At 44.1% G+C, this 22,866-nt stretch overlaps 1 protein-coding gene across 5 annotated transcripts in view; it reads right to left on the bottom strand.

Moving 5' to 3' along the window:
• The window catches only part of Otud7a (OTU deubiquitinase 7A), a 323,763-nt gene that overhangs the window by 246,106 nt on the left and 54,791 nt on the right, over window positions 1-22,866 (bottom strand). The window contains exon 1 of one of the 5 annotated variants that reach the window (XM_063278751.1): window positions 4,282-15,545. The exons of the other annotated variants lie outside the window; for them this stretch is intronic. The gene's annotated coding sequence lies outside the window, so the exon portion shown is untranslated. Of the gene's footprint in view, window positions 1-4,281; window positions 15,546-22,866 lie in introns of those variants that run through there. 5 annotated transcript variants of the gene reach the window in all.

Below are 22,866 nucleotides of genomic sequence, written 5' to 3'. Positions count from 1 at the left end.
CCTCCCATCTCTGGCCGATCTGTGAGGGACCCTTACCCCTCTGGAACCATAAGCCTAAATAATCTCCTCCTTCTATAAGTTGCCTTGGCCATGGTGCTTTATTACAGCCAATAAAAGCAATTAATACAGTAGCCAAAGACTTTACGACTAGACTTAAAGCCTGGTTCACAAGATGGACCTCATGCCTGGTACTATTAGCTGTGCTGGAAAAACTGTGCCTGGCTAGATCATGGGCCCTAGGGGAGAACCAATAGTATTATTCTGTCTAAGTTTTTATCATTATACTAATACATCAGTGGAGTTCGCAATCCTCATTTTAGATGCTTTCTTACAGTACATGATGATTAATATAGAGATGTCTAACTGGTCAACATTCAGAGAATAAGAGAATGTAATGCTCTGCTCTAAGTGGGACTTTTGTTTTACACCTCCTCCCTACAAGTTTGGGGATCACATGATAGACTGGGAAGAAACTCTGCAGTAAGAGCTGGAGGTAGTGGACATCTGTAGGGAAACATTTACTTTTCATGGCAGCGCTACTACATACACGAACACATGTGAACTCACAGCAGCTGGGACTACATTCAAAAGACCATGAAGCTCAAGCTAGCCAAATCCCCCCATGGTTAGGGGAAGGGGTCATGAAGTCCCACCCCAGCTAAGAGAAGTACTGGCAACTGATGGCTACTGGGGTAGGAGAGTCATTTTCTTCAGGGATGTGGCCTCTGAAAGGCTCCCAGTGCTCTAGGGGATGGCCTCACGCCCATGTACATAACAGCTGCTTGAAATGAACTCTGTGGGTTTTAAAAACAAGAGCACATGAAGTAGGGAAGGAAACATGGAAGCGGATAGGGGACAAATTGTAGGGAAGGGATTGGAGGCAGATTTGATCAAAATTATATGGATATATGAAACTCTAAAACAATGAACATATAGGAAGACAATATTCAAATAATTGGACTAATAAGTGGGTACTCTTAGATTTCCAGAGAAAATTTCATATTTGGTAGCAAAGTATAGTTATACTTTTTTCTTTCTTTATATGGATGAAGTAGTCTTTCAGACACTCACAGATATGCATGAAACTGCATTAATTCACCTGTTGATGGTAGCAGTGTACCAAAGACTTTTAGGACCACAGAAGTACACATGACTTGCTTTAAGAAAGCAAGGGTAAATGTCCTAAAAGCCAGATCAGACTGGGTGTGAGGAGAGGTGGGCCTCAGAGCAGTGACAGAGTATTGCCACACTGTGAGGTGCTCATAGGGTCTGCTCTTGATCCTATTTCTTGTTTTTCATCCAACAATTTAGATCATCAGATACAAGGGTCTGGCTCCTGAGCTACAGTTAAAGCACTCGGGGAGAAAGCTCTCACGGGACTACATTCACAATCTCAAAAGACTTGTTATCTGTCAGGTACCCTTCCTTGGGCCAATCAGTCATCCCCAGCTGTGGGTGGGAAGCTTGGTAAGGGACAGGGATGGAAGGGGCGGGGCTGTACTCAACAGCTATCCCTAGAATATGAAGGGGCTGGAAAGGCCACCTCTAGGAGAGAGGTGCTGACAAGTGACCACCCCTAGTTTACTAAAACATTCAAAAGAAGCAGACCTTTCTCTGGAGAAAAAACTGGTGGACAAGTTCAGGAAATAACATCTAAAAGTAGAGAGTCAGACTGCAATTCTTGGAGTGTCACTTTCTCAATGTCTGTCTGCCTCCTAGTGTACCAAACCGAGTCAGCTGCAAGCCAGTTTCAGGACTTTCTTTGGGCTCTCCTCTTCTTTCCACTTCTCTTCTGCTTTTTGACATTTCCTTCACAACAGCTGTCTCCTCTCTAATAAAGTGGTATTCCTTTGTCTATGGCAGGTATGTTCCAAGACACTTTTCAGGGGTTGAAACTGCACATAAAACAGATTTTATTCTCTAGCCTACAAGTACATACCTGTCATAAAGTTCAACTTATAAATTAGAGGCAGTTAGAGATTAACCATAGCCAATTATAAAAATGGAATAAATAAAGTGATAATTGTAATAAGTATTATGCAAAAGTGGACTTTCCCACATAACATTTTCAGACCATAGTTAACTAGGGGCCATTAGGATTGGAAAGAAAAGCTGCAGAGAACAGGGCAATATATAGGTTATCTAAGTCTAATTTTGACTACCTGTCATGTGACTTTTCCTGAGGAGAAGTGAAGAAACATGTATATATTTATCTCAGATTATTTTTTAAAAAAGGTATTCACACAAAAGATTGTAACTCTAGCTTGGTGAACCAATGAGCTCACAAAAGCATCAGTGACCCAAAGACAGCTATGCTATGAGGAACTCCCCAAGGCAACTTGTGTGTAGTTAATAACACTGACCAATGCAGTATCTCATGTCCTGAACTGTGCCCACCCACAACGGCACAAGTGAAAAGTATCACCTCAGTACCAAAATGTACCACCCCAGTTAGTTGGTTAGTCCTCTATAAACTTGGGGGAGGAGGAGCCCTGTGAGGATTCTTGAAGACTTACAAGCCCTATGAACCTTTTTCCCCTCCATGAGGGGATGTGAAGATGCTGACTTTTGGAAGGGCCTCCTGCAGTATCAGAATTGCTCTGGTTTCAGTTATTTTGGCTATGTGCGAACCAAGGGAAATACAACATCCATATGGTGGGAAACCAGAAGTCCTAAAGGGCTAGGAAAACAAAGTATAAGGCTTGTCCCCAGAAACTCTGATTCTGGATTCTAGAGAAATCCTTGAATATGCATTTCTCTCAAGGGCCTGGGCTGTGCTGACACACCAGGCTTATAGTACAAACTCTGAGAACTGCACCCCTCATCACTCCCCCTCACCCCCCGCAATGCATCTCAAAGCATTATTTATAGACAAGAACATGAATGTCCTCAAAGGAGGGGCTTAAACCAAAGATCAGGTTTTGACTATGTTTATGATCTCTCTCTCTCTCTCCCTCTCCCTCTCCCTCTCCCTCCCTCCCTCCTTCTCTCTGTGGGTGTGCATGTGTGTGTATAACAACAAAAAGAAGCCATGAATTGAGAGGGACTAGGGGTGTGTGGGAGGGGCTATAGAGAAGAAAGGAAAGGAAAAATGATATAATGTTGTAGTTAAAATAATAAATATAATTAAAAGGAGAAGTTAAATTAAAAAAGGGTAAAAGGAACAAAAGAAGAAAGGAAGAAGAGAGGAAGAGAAAAATTAAGCATATAACAAAATAGCTTAAACAAAATAAAAACCAGCAAAAGAAAATTTAAAAGCCCCTGAAGATCAGGAGAAGGGTGAGTTTGACCTGGAATGGGGAATTTCTGGACTTCAGATGTGATCTCAGTTGTAGAATGTAGTTATGAGCAGCCTCCCAGTCAATGTCAGAGCAGCCATTCAGTGGCAAGACTGACTCATGTCCTGCATATCCTCTGAGCTCACTGGCCACCATCTGCTAATGATGGCACTGTCTGCCCTGCAGAAACCCCAGAGGCTTTGGGAATGGAGACTTACCAGCACCCACGGAAATGCTGTAAGACTTATGGTTGAGGTTCTTCCTGGTAATATTTACCCTGAGGGACCATGAGAGAAGTATTGGGCTGAGGTGTGGACACTTTGGGCTCTAATTCTGATCTTTTCGGCTGTGAGTGCCTAAGTGAATAACTGGTCACTGTGACGCTCAGCTGTGTTGGATACAGTGGGCGGGTGATCTTGCTTGGATTTTTCACATTTTCTACCCCACCCTACCTTGTGATTTGGGTTGACTGCTATGCCCTTCCTTTTGAGTAGGAGTCAAATGAAGGCTTCCATCTCTGTTTTTGTTGGAAGAATAGGAACTACACAGATAGCTGTGACACAGGCACGTGACAGATGAGTAAGGTACCAAATGTCCCAGACCAGCATAGCATCTGAAGGCTTTCTATTCAGCTTTGTGCTGTCTGACGTGGGTTTCTAAAATCAGCCACCAAGTGTGTCTTATATTAATTAGCCTTCAAGGGTATTACAGACATCCCCTTGCTGAAACACTGCCTTCCTTGGGCACTGTTGACATTCTGCCTTCGCCCAGACTTCCTGCATCACCCTGTGGAGCTCAGCTGGGGCTTCCTGTTTTCATGAACACACTCCTCACTGCTTCCCTTGCTAAGGACTGAGAGGGCATGCAGAGTAGAGGGAAGGCCACAGGCCTGCCCCCAGATCTAATGCCACTCTGGAACTCTGGGTGTTCAACAGCTCACTTCCTGCCTGACATTCCCACATACACCACACCAGATACTGCCTTAGCTAAGTCTCTGACTTACGACTCCGCAGGATGAAGTTAGTTCGTTCCTCTTCCCTTCTCAGCTATCCAGCTTCTCAGTCGTAGTGTTCAAGACCTCCATTGCCGTGTTTCCTCGGCTCCCACTGCAATAACAGGACAACCCGGCATCTGTTGCTCATTCTTCTACTTGCTCGCCACCTTCCTGCCAATACCTGACTATGCAAAGCTGTCTTTTACCCAGGTGACTGAGTGCCTACAGACAAGCACCATATTCTTTCCTTCTGATCTGATTCTACATATCAAGAAGAGGAGGATGTGGTCATGGTAGGGGTGTGTGTGTGTGTGTGTGTGTGTGTGTGTGTGTGTGGTGTGTGTGTGTATGTGTGTGTGTGTGTGTGTGTGTGTGTGTGTGTGTGTGTGTGTGCATGTCAGAAAACAGAGTCTAGCACCTCTAATTGAAAACCTCACAATGACCTCCCACTTTGAACAGAAACCCAAACTCCACAGACAGGCCTGGAAGATATCTACCAGCATGCTGCCCGTCTCCTCTTTCCATCACATTTTAGGCATTTCCCCATTCCACCATTGCCATTTAGACTAGCTTGCTGGTCCTATGCCAACCCACTAGCTATCCTCATCTGGAGCATCTCTCTATCTTGTTCAAGCCCCTCTGTGTCTGTCCCCACCTCTTCAGGTCTCCCTTGACCGTCTTCTCTGCTTCCTCCTCAGGCTGATGCTGCCTCACCCTCTATCCCACCAGTCTGTTTTAATTCTCCATGTGGTGTTCCTCACCATCTGATGGGGTTCTTCATTCTCCATGTCCTTCCCCATTTCCCCCCACAAGCTTCTTAGCACAGCCATGTGTGGGTTCACCTCTGCAGACTCAGTGCCTGTAACATTGGCTGGGACTGAAGAACTTAGTCAATAGTCATTGATACCACAGTGGTGGGTAAGACAGGGGTTTTCATTCAGCCTTCAGATCATAGCCCTAGAGTGAAGCAAAGGCTGGTCTGGCAGCTCAGAAACCATGTGTGGTCCTGCCACATGGACACAGTTGCCATCCTCATCTCCACTCCCACAAAACAAATCATGACTCACATACAGTCAAGTGACCAATGGCATGTGGATGCTGAAAACAGCTGTAGAGTCATTTGCCTTATCCTACTGCTCTTGTGAGAATGCTTCCAGCGCTCTTTGCAACAAAAGTGGCAAGACTGTCTTTTCTGCTAAGGAGAACAGATGGGTCTTTCTCCTCCATCCTGTCTCAGGATCGGGGGTCTTTGGACTTTGCTTCACTGTCTGGGCTGATTGTGGACTTATGGTAGTTGTGAGTGGTCTGTGTTACTCAGTCTGGGGTAGAGGCATGAGTGGAACTGGACTTCATGGGCATAGGGTGCCCATCAAGCTTACTTCCCTTCCTCTCAACTTCCACGGTCTGGATCTTGCCCTGCAGTGGTCTCTCTGCTCATATTCTTTCCTCCCCCACTATTGAGCAAGCTGCCTCCTTCCTCGGAAACATCCATCCTACACAGAGAGTGAACATTGGAAGGCTACAGTAATGAATGAAATAGCATGAAATTAAGAATTCCTGATGGATAAAAGCCCTCTTTAAGAAATCAACACAAGTTAGAAGAAAATCTCTGCACCACCAAGGGAAAGTATGAAGCAGATATATTTCTTTCATCTCTCTCTCTTTTTTTAAAGATTTATTTATTTATTTTATGTACAGCATTCTGCCTGCATATGTGACTGCAGGCCAGAAGAAGGCACCAGATCTCATTACAGATGGTTGTGAGCCACCATGTGGTTGCTGGGAATTGAACTCATGACCTCTGGAAGAGCAGTCAGTGCTCTTAACCACTGAGCCTTCTCTCCAGCCGCAGATATATTTCTATCTGCCATCTCTCAGTCTGAAGACACAGTTCTGGAAGGGGTGAGGAAGAATCACATTGTGGTCAGAGCTACCCTCAGTAGGTTCAGAAGATGTCAAAGGTCCTTCTGATTTACAAAAGGTCATTTCATTACTTTCTAAGGCACAAAGCTCTGATTAAAAATGACTTGGAGACTTTTCTTTTGCTGTCTAGTCTGGGGAATTTCCTGTTTTGCAAAATGTCTATTATGTTAGTGTCTTTTCTTGTGGTAAAATGCCTGACAAAAGCAAGTTAAGGGTGGGAGTGTTTGTTTTGGCTCACAGTTTGAAGGGACTCAGTCCATTCTAATGGAGAAGAATACTGGTGGGAACATAATACAGCTAACACTTTACATCTATCAGCAGGAAAAAGAAGGAGAAATGCTGGTGCTGTTTCTCTTCTTTGTTTTCAACAGTCTGGGAGCCTAGCCCATGGGATGGTGTCAACAATACTCAGGAGGTGTCTTCTCTTATCTGCTAAATCTCTGTGGAAATGCTTTCATGAACATCCTTAGAAGCAAGTGGACAAGGAGATCCTAAATCAAGTCAGGCTGACAAGTAAGATTGACCACCACTGGTTTTCCTAGTTGGACTCATCTCAGTTCCTATTAACTTGGAATTTTATAATTTTATATAAAATATGTATATATATATATATACTTTTCTTGATATTATAGATATTTCCTTCCCATCTTTCACTTAAATTGATTTCTAAGAGAGCCCTTAATCTAAGATTCTTAATTCTGGAATGACCCCATCTCATGTGCTCTTAAATCTCCCTTTTAGAAGTCCCTCCTATCTTAGCTTCCCTGAATTAAGTTCTCAGACCTGTTTTCCATGAGTAAGCCTTTATTTTTAATGTTTTGGTGTGGTTTGGTATCAGTCCAGTTCTGCTTTCCTTTATCTATAAGACTTCCCCTATATAGGAAGTTTCTAAAGTTTCCACTTAAAATCTTTATTGATTTGTGGCTATGTTTAATGAATATTAAGCTCCCACCACACTAAGGTCTGCCTCCCAGCTCCCTCTGCCTATTTTTCTGTATTTGTCTCAAGATCTCATTTTTTAATTACTGTGTATTTGTGGTATACTTAATGTCTATCAAAGCAAGCTCTCCTTCCCTGAGCTGCCAATTGTTCCTTTAAAGAGATTAGTGCACTAAGCAGAAAGCAAATGGCAATCTTAACTATATATTTAAGTGTAAAATAGTTGCTTTCTTTTTTAAAAAAATACATCAGTCATTCTTATATACTATGGGGGCAAATTGGTAAATGATTGGTTCATTTACTTAACAAATATAACAGAATATATGATATTTATTGCCTGCATTGATCTAGATGCTGGAGCCTGCGTAGGATCAAAGATCATGACCCTGCCTTCATGAACTTATACTTGCATGATAGGAATGAGGGGGCCATTCTACGCCTGTCCTCTCCCCAGCTCAGTGTCAGTGTAAAGCCTAGAAGCCTCCTCTGGCTCCTGGAGGGAATAAAGTTTTACAGAGGACAGAGTCACTCCTAAGCTGCAGGTAAACAATGAGCAACAATGAGCATCTCTTCTGGCTTTTATAAGAAACCCAGACACACAAGTTAATTTACTGAAGATTTAATTTTGTAAAAAGTCAATGCATTTAGCTTAAGTGAAATAGCAGGTCATTTCCTTTTCTCTTTCTAGTCACCAGTCGAACTGTGAATAAAGATCTATGGAAATGAAAGCAAAGTTATTGCTGCTATGAATCTTCTAAACAATAAAATCTACTTATTTTCATTATGTTTAGCATTGAAAATGAAACTGTCTTATGAAAAGACCAATTTGGGAGTAAAGGGGATTTAGATAAATGCGGAGCTCCTGCTCCTCACAGGTGGAGAGCTGACAAGGCAGAAACTTGGTGCAGAGAAATGTCTCCTTGGCTCGCCTCTCTCAGCCATACGGTGACCATATGGTGGTGGAAGTCCTATTCACTAGATCATTACTCTTAGCCTCTTCCAGCCCCTGGGTAACCAGATGGTGGCCTGGTCCTTATTCACTAGATAGTCCCTCTCTCAGCTTCTCCCAACCTCACGTTGACCACATGATGGCCAAGGTTCTAATTCACTAGATCTCCCTCTCTTAACCTATCCTACTTGGTGACCATTTGGTGGTAGAGGTCCTCATTCATGCCCAGGCCTCTCTCAGTCCCCAGGTGACCACATGGTGGTTGGATCCTCATCCACTCAACTCCTCTTGTGGGAAAGTTATGTTTCCCTGAACATCAGTGGATTGTGTGGTCAGTTTTCTCCAAAGCAGTCCTAACAAGCCCCCTTCAGATATCTATACTGGTCACATCCACTGTAGACACATAGCTGGCTGGAGGCAGGGCATGCTCCCAAAATATGGGGATGAGAAAAATCAGAGCTGTTTGGTTGGAAGAATAGCCTAGATGATATGCTCAGAATTTCTTTCCTTAGTAGCTAGTGTTTATAGGGTAGGAGTTGGCACCTAGTACATAATTTCCTGTGGACGGCAGGCCCTATGATATGAGACTCAGTACAGATGCACATACCCCTTTTTGGAAATTAGCTCTATTTACAAAGGGAGCTAGGAACACAGTCCCTGTTGGTAGAATATGCCTGAAACAATCTCAGACTATTTCCTAGTCCTTACTCAGTAGTGCTTATTTTAGTAGGCAAAGGAGCATAATAATATTTAACTCCCAGAGAACAAGGGATGCAATTGCTTGTCGAATATTCTCCCTCAAAAAGTGTACTCATCTTTTTTTTTTTTAATCTTGGTTGGACAATTGCTTTAACTTTCTCATGTTTTGGAGTCCCATGAAAAATCTGTGAAGATGGTGCCATATCCTTACTTTATAGAAGACTTAGCTGAGGTTTGGAGATCTGGATCCAGAATCAGCAAATTGTAGTGACCTTAACTACACAATATACAAGTCTACAGTCTCCAATGCTCTCCAAAGAAGCATAAGCAGCATCAGTCTCTGTGTGTGTGTGTGTGTGTCTGCCTGTCTCTCTGTCTCTCTGTCTCTCTGTCTCTCTCTCTCTGTGTGTGTGTAGAATTCATAGAATATTTAATTTATTGATTGGCTGACACCTACCCGATTGAACTTTACTAAAAATGTACTGATCTAAATTTCAATCACTTGTTTAAGAAACCAAAGCAACCTTTATAACTATGTTCAGATGTTTCTGACCAAATGGTTTTGTATTAAAGCCTAATCAATTTGACACATAAAATCACTGAAACAGAAAAATCATGGTCACCATAATTATTAAAAATACCACAATATAACAAAACAAGAATTAAGATAAGAAGTAAGCCCCTAAGTTAATGATGAACCACCATGTTTATATCACTTACAGCTTCCATGCTGTCCGCAATATAGAAATTTCTATTCTGTATTTGGACTTAGATAGTGTTTTTTTCTCAAAGATCACTCCTATATAAACATGAAAAAGAAAAGGTATCATCAATGTCAATAGGTAAAGACTTCGGTGTGACCCAAGGTACCTCATAGGCAATGGGATCTCCTTGGAATCCTGTATGTGACCTCAGGAGCTGGTAGGAAACTGTAGAGTATGTTCTAAGAGAGTGTGCTGTCTGGTAATTAGTATCAACTTGACGCAGGTTAGAATCACTTGGGGGAATGTCCTAGCAGACTGGCCTGTGGTACGTTTTCTCAACTGATGACTGATGGTGGGGGGTGGGGGTATCCTAGCTCACTGTGGGTGGTTCCTCCCTGGGCAGGTGGTCCCAGATGCTGTAAGAAAGCCATGGGGTGCAAGCTAGTAAACAACATTTCTCCATGGCCTCTGCTTCAGTTCTTGTCCTTACTTCCTTCTATGATGGGGTGTGATGTGAGAGACTAAGTTAAATAAATCCACTCCTCCCCAAGTTGTTTTTGGTCATGGTATTTTACCATACAGCATTAGAAACCCTATGACAGACACTATTTTAAACTACCAGCAGTCTCCCAGCTGGGTAATTCCTTTTATTCAGTGGTAATTCCTTTTATATTCTTGTCTGTGTTACAAAATGGAACACAGATCCCAATTCTTGTAGGAAATTTCCCACCTTGAATTCCACACAGACTTTGATTCTCACTGGAAGCATAGTTCTTGCTTCGTCATCATGCCTATGCCCTGTTGCTGTGTCTGTGTTATTTTTCAGTCCTAATGGCTTCTCTCTTGAACGCAAAGGCAAGCATAATGCTCCTGGAGATCTTTCCCTCAATCAAAGGACCCACACAAGAGAAGGGCACCATGTAGTCTGGACATGCACAGCTGAGCTGGCCGCTCATCAGTATCTCCTGGATTTCAGTGTAGATTCAGTGACATTTAAAGGGTGGTAGAGTGTCATCTTAGAGTCAGTAAATTATGACATTGAGCTTATTACTCTCCAGGTTATTCCTTAAAACTATAGACTTTTCCAAGGTGGCCTGATACCCTGTAACAATGTTCCTGACCTGTGGACAGGCTCACACCCTCTTCCAGAGTCTTCTGACCTGCCTCCTGTAAATGTTCTGTTCCAGCCAACAAGCCTGTCTCAGCTGCCAGAGAGCCTTTTCACAGTCACACGCATCTTACTGTCCATAGGCAATGTGGAACTTCAAAGAGGAGAATAAAATGAGTTTAAGAACGATGAATGCTTTTGCAGTTGTTCTGTCTGATTGAGGGTCCAGTGAGCATGGAACTATCTGGAGAGAGGAAGTGCTATCACACCACAGTTTTTTTAGTTTCTAGCTGACATTACTTTATCTAAACATAAGCGATCTACTTTATAATTGTCTGACAACATGCCAAGTGCTCCTGGAACAGAAAATTGCTAACATTGCCCCTTCCCTCTCAGAAGTGGCCTATTATGAATATGCATGTATAAGATTGTAAATATTTTCCTTTTTTTCTTTTAGACAGATCCTCACTGTGTAGCCCAGGTTGGCCTTGAATTAGTAACCAACTGTTGGGGTACAGATGTGAGCTAAACTGAAGACACCAATAAGTTCATTGATATGTCCCATAGTTCTTGTATCTCTATTCTCAGCACAGTCACGATTTTAAGGAATTTAAACCTGGAACATGGCAGGAACTCTAGAACATACTCCTCACTGTCCAAGAACCAAAGTTTTCTTCAGCTCTTCTTCAGCATTAGAGGACATCTGAGGAAATCTCCACTGGCTGAACAGCACAGATTAGACTCCTTCCTGGTGTGAGTCCCTGAGCCCTGGTGGGGATATGCCGGGGGGGGTGTCCCATGACTCTCCTTTAGTGTAACATCTTCCCTGGATCTTCTGTAATACTGCAGACCAGGCCGTATCAACACTGCATCGCATTGGCTCAAGACGTTCTCCTCACAGCCAATCTCAGCAACGCACACCTTTAAGAACTTGAGTGTGACTCCTGAGAGGTCTGCTTTGCTCTGGTATCTGGCAGTCCTCTCAGATCTGTTCTCTCTTCGTGGCCTCTCTGCCTTCCTCGCTGGAGGACACATCTTCCCTTTTTCCTTCTCCCCCAACTGTGCTGTTTCCATTTAGGAGGCATGACGAGCAATACAGTAGAAGACATGTCCTGCACCCCAAAGAAAGTGATTGCCTTTTTTCCTCTATTTAATCCCAAATTTCAATTTATGCTTACAAATTTTAAGCTTCTAGTTTCAGAAACAAAAGTTGTACTGCAAGTGCCAAATGTCTGATGGAAATGTTAATCTTCATGTGCCCAGTGTTCTGACACTTCTGCCCAGCCTGTTCCCCATGGAATACTGCATTACTGTGGTAGTGTGGCCACACAGGATGTGGCAGACTCAGTGGATCCAGCACCAGGCATTTCTCTCACAGATGTGCAGGCAGGAAGCTGAAGACCACGGTGCTCTCAAAATTGGCTACCTGAGAATCCTATCCTTGGTTTACAAACCAAGTCTTCATCTGACTCTGACTCTGTCTGCTGCCTGACTGAGGGTTCACTATTTGGCATCATTTTAATATAATTACAATTGTCCCTTTTTATACCTTAAGGGGATCGAATCTAAGACCTCAAAGGGATTTTAAAATCTACGATGTTCAAATCCCTTATGTGACATGTGTAATGTTTATATTTATACCATACACACCGTCTGTATCTTTTTTGCTTGCTTGTTCGTTTGTTCGTTTTGGGGTTTGGTGTGGGTTTTGTTTGTTGTGTTTGAGACAGGGTCTCACTACATAGCCCTGACTAGCCTGCAGCTTGTAGGGAAGACAGGTTGGCTACAGATTTGTTGTGATTCATCCATTTCTGCTTCCTGAATGCTGAGGTTCCTGGCATGTGCCTGAATGCTAGGTATTCTCTATTTATTTTTTCTTCAATAATGTATTTATTATGCATTCACTTTATATCCTGATCCCTCCTTTCCTCAAGTACCACTCTGACAAATCCCTCCTCCCTTTTACTGCTCCTCTTCTCCTTAGAGAAGGCAAAGCCCGCCTAGGGCACTGCCCCATCGTGGAACAGCTATCATAGTAGGACTAAACACATTCTCACCCACTGAGGACCAACCTGGTAGCAGTCCAGGTAAGGGAAGGGGAACCAGCAGTAGGCAACAGTCAGAGACAGCCCTTGTCCAGTTGTTAGGGGATCCACATGGAGCCCAAGCTGCCCATGTGTAGTTGCTACCAATGTGCAGTTGCTGCATTCTCCCTGGTTGGTGGTTCAGTCTCTGCGAGAACCCTTGGGCCCAGGTCAGTTGACTCTGCAGGTCTTCCTGTGGTGTCCTCCTGAGCAGGGAGCCACGGGGAATATGGTAACTGAAGTGGTCACCTCCTATAGCCAAATGGAACTTCCAGTGGAGGGAGGGGGACATCAACCCACCCACAAAACCTTCAACCCAAAATGTTCAGGGATAAAGATGGAGCAGAGAGTGAGGGAACAGGCAACCAATGACTGCACCAGTTGAGACCCATCCAGTGAGAGAGCCAACCCTGACTCTATTAAATGATTTTCTGCTCTTCTTGCGGACAGGAGCCTAGCATGGCTGTCTCCGGAGAGGCTTCATCAGTGGTGGAAACAGATGCAGAGACCCACAGTCTGTGTTGTATCTTCTAACTCTTCTGTCTATGAGTTATAGTGAATACCATGTAAGTCTTTGCTGTGCTTACTACAGTGCTTAGGGAATAATGATAAGAGAAAGGTCCGTTAATGTTTTATGTAGATGCAAAATTTGAAAATACTTTGACTTGAGCTAGAGGGATTGCTCAGTGGCAAGAGCACTTGCCTGCACATCTCAGAACCTGAGATGATCCCTGCAATCCACGTGGTGGGCGGAGAGAGCTGACTCTTCTGTGACCACCATGAATATGCCAACGCACACACAGCTGTGTGTAACAGTGAAAATTTAAACTGTGTTTTGTCTGGTGGAAACTGCACATGTGAAACACACGGCTTTGGACAGACAACTGTACAGTTTTGAAGCCTCAAATACCACCAGAAGACACATCAAGGTTGCTAGGGAGTGGACATCTTAATTAATACATGGTGTGTTTCTAGAGGTGCGTGGCCTGTAACACACATGATTATCCCAGAAATTGGACATCATGTTACAGATGATGCTTTGAAGAAGCGATGCACGCCCACAGCTGCTTGATGTTCTGAAGCTTTCATTCAACAAACACTTGCTAAGATGTGTGGGGGGTGCAAAGAACAAAACGGTATTTCTCAGGCACTGATGTCCCCAAGCTGCAGCAACAATGAGGCAGGAAAGAACTTAAACTGAATGGAGGCTGATGACCAGTAGGAAAGGTGCTCCAGTCGCATGCATGCTGGAAGAAGACTGTGTAGCTCCCTGAAGCCTGGCCACAGCCCCTGCTAGCTCACAGTGTGAGGATGGCAGAACTCCTACAATGGGTGTTTTGCCCCCTTGGCCTCCAAGGACTGTGAGTCAGCAGGGGTCCTAGAAAGAGGCCACCTACTGTGGGCTCCTGTCCCCTGCTGAGATCCCATGCTCTGCTTCAGGGACTGTCTATTGGGCAAATGGGCAAACTGTAGGCCTCTCCATGTCAAGGGAGAACTGTGACCTCTTTTCTCAAGGTGCCCCAACACAGAGATCCCCAAAACATGATTCAAGAGTAAGAGTGGTGAGGCCTAAAGCTACCCGACATTGGATACAAGTGGTTCAAGCTATCGTAGGTCTATGGTGGTGTTAACTAAGCCAGTGTGGCTATACAGGCTATTCAGGATAGAGGCCTAGACTACAGGCCATGGAGATGTTCCCCAAAGTAGCCCCATTATTGTTCTTAATATGCACATGAGAAAACATTTACTGAAAGAAGCAAGATTCTCTATTGCCTGACCCTGCCTGATCGACTTAGGAAGAACGCTTATGTCTCTCAACACAACTGTATTTGGAGACGTGGCTTCTGGGGAAGTGATTAGGCTTAGATGAAGTCATGAGAATAGGAGCTTCATGATAGAATTAACACTCTCCCAGGAAGAAAAAGAAGGTTCTCTTCACCTCCATGCACATGCAAGGCATATAGGACATGTAAGGACACAAGAAGGCATCTGCCAGCAAGGACAGGAGCAGCTTCTCACTGGACACAAAATCTACCTACTCACTGACCTTGTGTTTGCCCAAGAAAGACAAATGTCTGCCCTTTAAGCTACCAGTCTTTGCTGGTCTGTTATAACAGTCTGAGCTTATTAAGGCAGATAGGAATCCAGGTTTCTCTGGCTTACTTCTGTTTTTTTTTCTCCCAAATACCTGGTTGACTACTGTTTGTGCCAGAACATAGATAGGGCTCTCCTTCAGTCAAAGTGTCTCAGGCCAAGGAAGGTAGTGGCCTAAAGACACAAGTAGCACCATGAGGTCTAGTATCACTTCACATACAAGTCAATCTTGCCTTCAGGTTAGCCAGGGAGCTCACATTAAACTCTGATCCAGGAACCACACCTGATTCACAGAAATAGAGATGATGTTTACTAGGCCAGAAGCCACAAGCAGTGGGGAACTGGCACAAAGTTCTGACAGGCTGAGATTTGGCACAGTATTTGTGGCCAGAAGGCTATAAATAACACACCCTGGCATCCAAATAGATAGTGTCCGATCACTAAAAGGGAGCCTTGGATATCAGACATTGGACTCCCATGGATGGTGGTGAGGGACTTAAGTAGGTATTGCTGCCTCTTGGAAGTTGCTTGCAGTCTGTTGAGTACAATAATTGTGGGTCATGTTCTGTAGTTCTTACACTTCATCATGGGCTATCATACATTACCTCATGCCATGCTCTAACAATAGCAGTAGATCACACTTAGCCCACTTTCAGATGAGTAAACTGAAAATGAGAGTAAGGTTAATTATTTATTATAAGATGGACAGGAAATGATAAAAGAGTGACTGAAATCCATTTGCTCTCTCCCTTTTGTACAGTTAGCTAACACTTATCACCCGTCCACCAACCCACCCACCCACCCATCCATCCATCCATCAACCCATCCATCCATCCATCCATCCATCCATCCATCCATCCATCCATCCATATATTGATCCCATATATACCCTCTGTACTTGGGAAACTCAGCATCACAGACCCTTCACAGCAAGGACTTGTAACTAAGTGGGATGGTTAGATTTTTTTGTCAGCTTAATGTAAGCTCAAGTCATCTGGGAAGAGGGAAACCCAACTGAGGCAACATCCACCAGGTTAGCCTGTAGGAAAGTATGGAGTGGAGTTTTTCTTGGTTAATGATTGAGGTAGGAGAGCAGGTGGTCCCAGGTTTTTATATATAAAGAGAGAGAGAGAGAGAGAGAGAGAGAGAGAGAGAGAGAGAGAGAGACAGACAGACAGACAGACAGACAGGCAGACACAGAGAGCGCTGGGCAAACCAAAGAACAAGAGCCAGTAAGCAGCTTTCCTCCATGGTTCTGGCCTCTGGTTTGATTGTGTTCTTGCCTTGACTTCCCTCAGTGATAGACTGTGATGTGGAAGTAAAGGTCAAGTAAACCTCTCCCTCCCCAAGTTGCTTCTGATGTGTGTTAAAATAACTGGAAGCGAACTAACATGCTGACTAAGAAGCAAGTGCTATATCCATGTTTTCAAGGACTTAAACCTAGGGATATGCCAGGAAAGTTCTCAGTATCACGCAGCAGGCCCGATTGGACCCAAAGGGTAGAAAGGAGGCAGAAATGAGTTTCAAGTACATATCTGGGCCAAACAGTATCTCTCCTGGGATGATGTGCTCCGGCCTACAGACACTGCCAAAGCCAATAGTTTCCCACCCGCAACAAAGGCGCTCACTCTTAGAAAAGGGGATACTGTCCTTTGCACTCTCAGAGACAGGAAGACATTACTCCAGCCCCTACCCCAGGGCAGAGTCCCGCCCAGTGCAGTCCACACCAACCTGAACCCCAGGGGGCATTTCCTATCCTCTCAATTCCAGCCATTTCCCTCTACAGACTGCTCCTGTTGCTCTTTTCCTTCTTTGTCTCATTAGCATGAACCCACATTTTATACACAAAAATGGTAGTCAATCATTGGTGGCCTTCTATATGAGCTCCGTTGGCTCTGTGTCTTCTTCTCGGTCAGCATTCATGCTTGGACACTTTCATTTCCACTACCAGGCTGATGGAAATACAAATGGGCAGAAGATTTTGTTCTTCAGTGTCCCAGAGTTTTAGCACAGGACTTCAGGTAAAGCTGAACTGATGGATGGAAGGATAGACCAATGGACAGGTATTTCAGAGGAAGCTAAAATCACTCCTGGTGGAGGTGAAAATGTCATGAGAAGGCTGGAAGTGCAATGGGTAGGGACATAGAACAAGACCTGAATGTTCCTGGCTGGGCCGATGTGGAAGTTCACAGTATATCCATTTCCAGACCAAGAACCCCAAAGGCTGTCAGAATTGGACCTGTTGTACCTGAGGTCCAATCAGACAAGCAGATTGTGGTCCATTTGAGCCACCCTGCTTCTAGGGACCCTTGTGTCACAGTCTCACCCTGTGTATTCAGCATACTGAGCATCTTAGGGATGCCATGCCTAGAGCTCACTATGTGGGACAGGTCTTGAGGCCATGGGACTCTATGACTTTTAGGACCCAGCAATGCAGCTAGCAGGGACAGAGAAAACAGCCCATCCCATGACCCTCATGGGCTGTCTGAGGGCTGTCCCAAGGTACCTGTTCTTGTTTCAGATGGCCAGGCCTGGGTCTCAGTGTAGCTTTCTGTTTCCAGGTCCTCCTCCCTCATAGAAATTTCTTATTACCAGAGGTATAAGCTGAGGGTGCTGGGACGGCAACGCTATACACAGGTCCTACCCAAGGGAAAGGGGGCCCAGGGTTTAGTGTGATTGCTCCTGAGACTTCTGACAAGCAGGTGGCTGAGCTACCTGTTCACTTCTGACAGGAGTCAGCCATCCTGCAGATAACCCAAGCTGCAGAGTACTACAGGTCCACTGATGGAATTCTGGGGCCTTCACATGCTAGGCCAGAAACAACAAGAAACAGAAAGAAATCAAGTTCAATTTCTGCCTCTGCCTGTCTCTTTGTCTCTGTCTCTCTCTTCCTCCCTCCCACTTCCCCACGAATACTGCCTATTATCCAGCAATTTCATTATCTGAAAAGAACAGAATTAGGCTTCTACAAATTGTTACAGAAAGCGGATACAACCAGCAACTCCACCCTACAATTAGTTCTTCTAAGGAACAATCACTGGGGCACTGGGCCAGGGCCAAGGCAGAGAGAACATGGACCTGAGTCAGCCAACTTGCTTTTGGGAGCAAAAGGTGCAAGGACAGAGCCTGCCTGTGGCTCTTGGGCACTAGGGATGGGGTAAGGTGCTCTGCCCACACCAGTCAGACTGCCTGTAGAACTAGCAGTGACTGGCTCCTTTCCCACAGCAGGTGGCAGCAGGAGGCCCCAGAAACCAGAATCCCCAGAATGCAGTTCTTCTAAGACCTAAACAGCTGGAGGCTCCACAAGGCAGCACTGGGCTGTTTCCAGCAGTCCTCACCCAGGCCAGCAGTTAATATGCCATCACAGACATGCAGGTATTTTCTCACAAGGCATAAAGCTTCATTATTGCAGTAATAGTAGTATTTTAAAAATAAACAAATTACAGGAAATTGTCTACTTGGTTTGTGTTAAGATTTTCTATGGGTAAATTGTGTGTGTGCGTGCGTGTTTGCTGGTGGGGGAGGAAAGCAAATAGAGAGAATATGCACATGGGAATGTTGTGTGGGTGTGTAAATAGTTAATATGAGATTATTAAACTACTTTAAACGAACGACTGAAAACCAAAAGAAACCAGAATGCCTTTAATTCCTAAATCCATAGTAAATGGAGGATCTTTTATATAAATATTCATATTATAACATAATAAATGTTGGTTATTATAAATTTAAATGACAAAATACATGTAAACACTATATATATATATACATACATATATATATATATATACACATACATACACATACACACAAACATATAGATGTATACTCCAAAAAGGCTGTCATCCACACAGGGAAGGTTTAGGATTCTCACAGTGTGATGATAAATCTTATATATATGACACGTTACAGAATTAACATTGGAGCCTAGCTAACTAGGCTCTGAGCACCTCAAGAAATATTGAGTCCTATTTAGAGAAGGGTCATTTGGGAGGACTGCTGGCTTTTGTGGGTAAGGTCTGACTGAGGGGTGGTTCCAGCAGGTGAGGATGGAGAGTTGAAAGTTACTAATCTACACAACCAATAATTGTGCTCTAGAGGAGACAGATGCTGGCTGCCCAGAGGAACCTGACCTTCCAGGTCATTCAGCTGACAGTCACTGGAACTGCCATTTTCTGATTTATAGGCCACAAAGTGTCTTGCCTCTAACCATGCTGACTGCTCAGAGCAAGTGATAAGGCAACTTCCACATTAATCTGTATTGTTTCAAAATCCTATGGTGAATTATAGAAAGTGTTAATTCTAGATCAGGGAGCTAGGAACTCCCCGCAGTGGTTACCCAGCTCCCAGTCAGGGTTGCGTTCAGGCTGGAATAAATTGGCATTAAAGCACTGTAGTACTTTAGTATCAGAGAGATGGTAATTACCTTCCGATGTCTGATAAGAATACAGATAACTATGACTGTGTTCCTTCATTCTTCTATAAAAATCATTTTCTTTCTAATTTTTCTATATGTGCAAAACACTCTTAAACTGAAAGAAAAAACCCCTTGTTTATTGCATTTGATTTTCATTATTCATTGTCCTTAAGTCACTGATTGCTCAAATTTCCCTGCAAATAAGATATCAATAACATCACTCTTCCCTGCATAGCAATCTTGGAGCCACCTCTCCTCTGTCATTCGAGGCTCTAGGAGCTAAAGTAAAAAGCCACTGTGTTCCTGGTCCTGATGCTCTATGGTCTCCACACAGAGCAGAACTGACATTATAACCTGAGGTTGGCTGGTGGAGGCTTCTGGCCTCCTCTCAGGAGGTTTCTACAGAAAACCTGAATCATAGGAACACCACTGTGACCATGTGTGGTGAGTGCCAAGGCCCTGGTAGGAACAGATCAGGAGGAACCCCATGGAGACTCACATCCTCACAGATGGATGATGGCACCAAATACAGAGAGGAGGGATTGGTTCTCGCATTCTATGGCACAGTGGTGTCTACAGAGGGTTACTATTATTCAGGATGCAATTTGCACTACCTGGAGGGTCTGCAGGTTCTAGCACATGAAAAGGACAAGCGTTCTCAAGATGTCTGGTATTCTGAATGAGAATGACACCAAAATGCTCTCATTTATGAATATGTGGTCCTCAACTGGAGGTCTTTTAGAGGATTAGGAGGTGTGGCCTTGTTAGAAGGGGTGTGTCACGGGAGCTGGCTTTAGGTTTCAAAACACCCCGCCATCCCTGTGAGTTTTCTGCTTCCTGCATATGGATGAGGATGTGAGCTCTCTGCTGCTGTTCCCGCTACCAGGCCTTCACTCCACCATCATGGACCCTTACCCTCTAGAGCTGTAAACCCAGCTAAACACATTTTTTATAAGTTGTCTTGGTCATAATGTTTTATCACAGCAATAGAAAAATAACTAATACAAGATAGAAACCACCCTGAATCGACAATTACACAGCATGTATAGTTTATTATCTATAACAGTCATAAATATGTACAAATATGTCAATTAGAAATTCTATTTAATTTTATGGAAAGATACCTTCTAGCATGAGCAAAAAGCATGAGAGGCATGATCCAATGGAATATGTCTTACAACACAGTCTAATGCTTCCTCATGATGGTTGAGATGGGTGTGGTACCTAGGACAAGTTTAACTCTAAACTACAGTGGGGTAGAGTGTGACTGGACTGTGAGGTAACTGTTTTGCTCGAAATCAGTTAATGTGACTTAGCTGTAGTGCAGTGGTAAGGGTTACAGCCTGTAAAATTTCACAAGTCTCCAGCTTTTAGGACACACACACACACACACACACACACACACACACACACACACAAATGCACACATATATATGTATGTATATAAAGAGGGTTCCACACTGACCCCTTGAATTATACTTCACAACCGGGGAACCAGGGGATCTTTTCCATTGCCAAATCTCAGAGCTGGCTCCCCACCCCTTTCTGCTTACCCTTTCTGTGACCATGCCTCTCTTTGCACCCTCTGCTAAAGCCACCATGGAGGCAGAGGCTGCCTGTGACCTGGAGAGCACACATAGGGTACAGCGGCCTGAGCTGGAGATTCCCAGAAAGGCCCTAGAGCAGAGCTTAGGCTCCTCCCGACTCTTCTCAGTACCCACTGAATGCTTTGAATTCCTCTATCATGTAAGATCTTATATACAAAAAGATCAGCAGGGGCTTCACACATGCCTATCTCTTTTCCTTCCCTCCCACAGATACTTCTGTCTGTATAGGTCCAAGAGAGAAAATGGCAATATCTCCCATAACAAGTGACCTGTCTTGAGACAGGCACACCTAGAAACTGGCAATCTTATACTTACTTCATAAAGTCTAGGGTCAGCGGCACCACTACCCTCCATGTACTTAGGTCTCTATGAGTACAAGAACTCCTGCAATAGCAGGGTGGGTTCCTCCGATGTCCAAGCATTCAAATAGATGAACCTATGGAGGCCAGGTCTCCTCATTGAGACTGGCCCCTGAAGGTTGCTCTTTATTTCCTTTAAAACCCAAGGATAGGAAACAAGGAAAACAAGAAATTCATTAATAGATGCAGTCAGCCACTCGGCAATAGAGCCACGGGTGAGGTTGGGGGACACAAGGTCGTTTCTAAGGTCCCTTCTACTTCTGGGAAATTTCCAGTAACGTGTTACTGGAATAAAAATAGGGATAAAATTGTTTTAGTAAGTGTGAACAGATACACTGACTAGTGCAGCTCTTATAAAAAAAGCATTTAACTGGGGCTGGCTTACTATTTCAGAGCTTTAGTCCACTGTCATCAAGGCAGGGAGCATGGTATCCTGCAGGCAGACCTGGTACTGGAGAAATGGCTGAGAGTTCTACATCTGGATCCACAGGCAGCAGGAAGGGAAAAATACTGGGCCTGGATGGGATTTTGAAAGCCTAAAGCCAACCTCCAGTGACACACTTCCTCCAACAAGGCCACACCTACTCTAACAAGGCCAGAACTCCTAATCACTTTCAAGTAATACTACTTCCTGATGTCCAAGCACTCGACATATGAACCTATGAGGCCGCTCTTACTCAGCCCATGACAGGAAAGCGTCGCAGTGGTGGACACTTGCCTACCACGCACACAGGCCTTGGCTCCATTCTCAGTACAGGAAAACAAAAGGTGTCGGGGAGGATGTTTGCTTTACTGGCACAGTTTTCCGGGTCTCATTCACTTTGTAGTAATCTCTGGTTAGGTTCCCCCTAGAGCCTCACTTATGTGATGCTCAGGAGTTTAAAGTAGCACATTTGGACAAATGGGAGATTCTCATGAACTGCTAAGTATGTTGATTTTGCCAACAACACATTTTAAAAAGGGAAAATTCTAACCCAACTGTTCACCCACAGGAAAGCAGGTCAAGTTCAATTTAGTGAGTATACTGAACCAGGCATTTGGACCTCTGTATCAAAACGGACCCTTTTACAATTGTTTACTTAAACCATCTGCTCTCATGCAAATTCCCTTGCAGGGTCTAGTGAGTGGCTACACAGCCCAGAAGAGTCAGGGACCTTTGTGACCCAAATGCAAGGGCAAAACAGCCCATTACTCAGCCACTAAATTTTGTTCTGCCTCTTGTCCTAAGGTCACACATAGAAAACAATTCATAGTGCCGCAAAGATAACATATTAAAATGATACCAAGAGACATGACCACCAGGAATTTTTCAATCTCGGAGAAATAAACTAAACCTGAAGAAGCAAGTTTCCTTGTGGGGAAGGGTGCTAGCATCTGAGGCCCCGTATCTGCTAAACCAGCTCCGAGGGCAGAGTAGAATCTGAAAGAGACACAGCCAGGTACAGATGCACCAGCATGCTGGTGCCCCACCCTTACTAAACTTACTCCAGCACTGGGATGTTTCCTTTAGCAAGAAGTGGGTGGAACTCTTGTCCCCACAGATACCAGAGCTTCCTCTCTCTCACTCACAGACCACAGTGACTCTGACCCAATTCAACCCATTCCACTTTCCTTTGTTTGACATTTCACTTGTCTCTGTAAATATTGCTTAATTTAATCTCCATATAAACTCATCAGGTTCTGCTTTACAGGTGAAATTGAGCTAAGAATCTAA

This window comes from Rattus norvegicus, chromosome 1 (assembly GCF_036323735.1).
Source record: "Rattus norvegicus strain BN/NHsdMcwi chromosome 1, GRCr8, whole genome shotgun sequence".
Lineage (NCBI taxonomy): Eukaryota > Metazoa > Chordata > Mammalia > Rodentia > Muridae > Rattus > Rattus norvegicus.
This window is presented reverse-complemented; position numbering and strand designations above follow the sequence as displayed.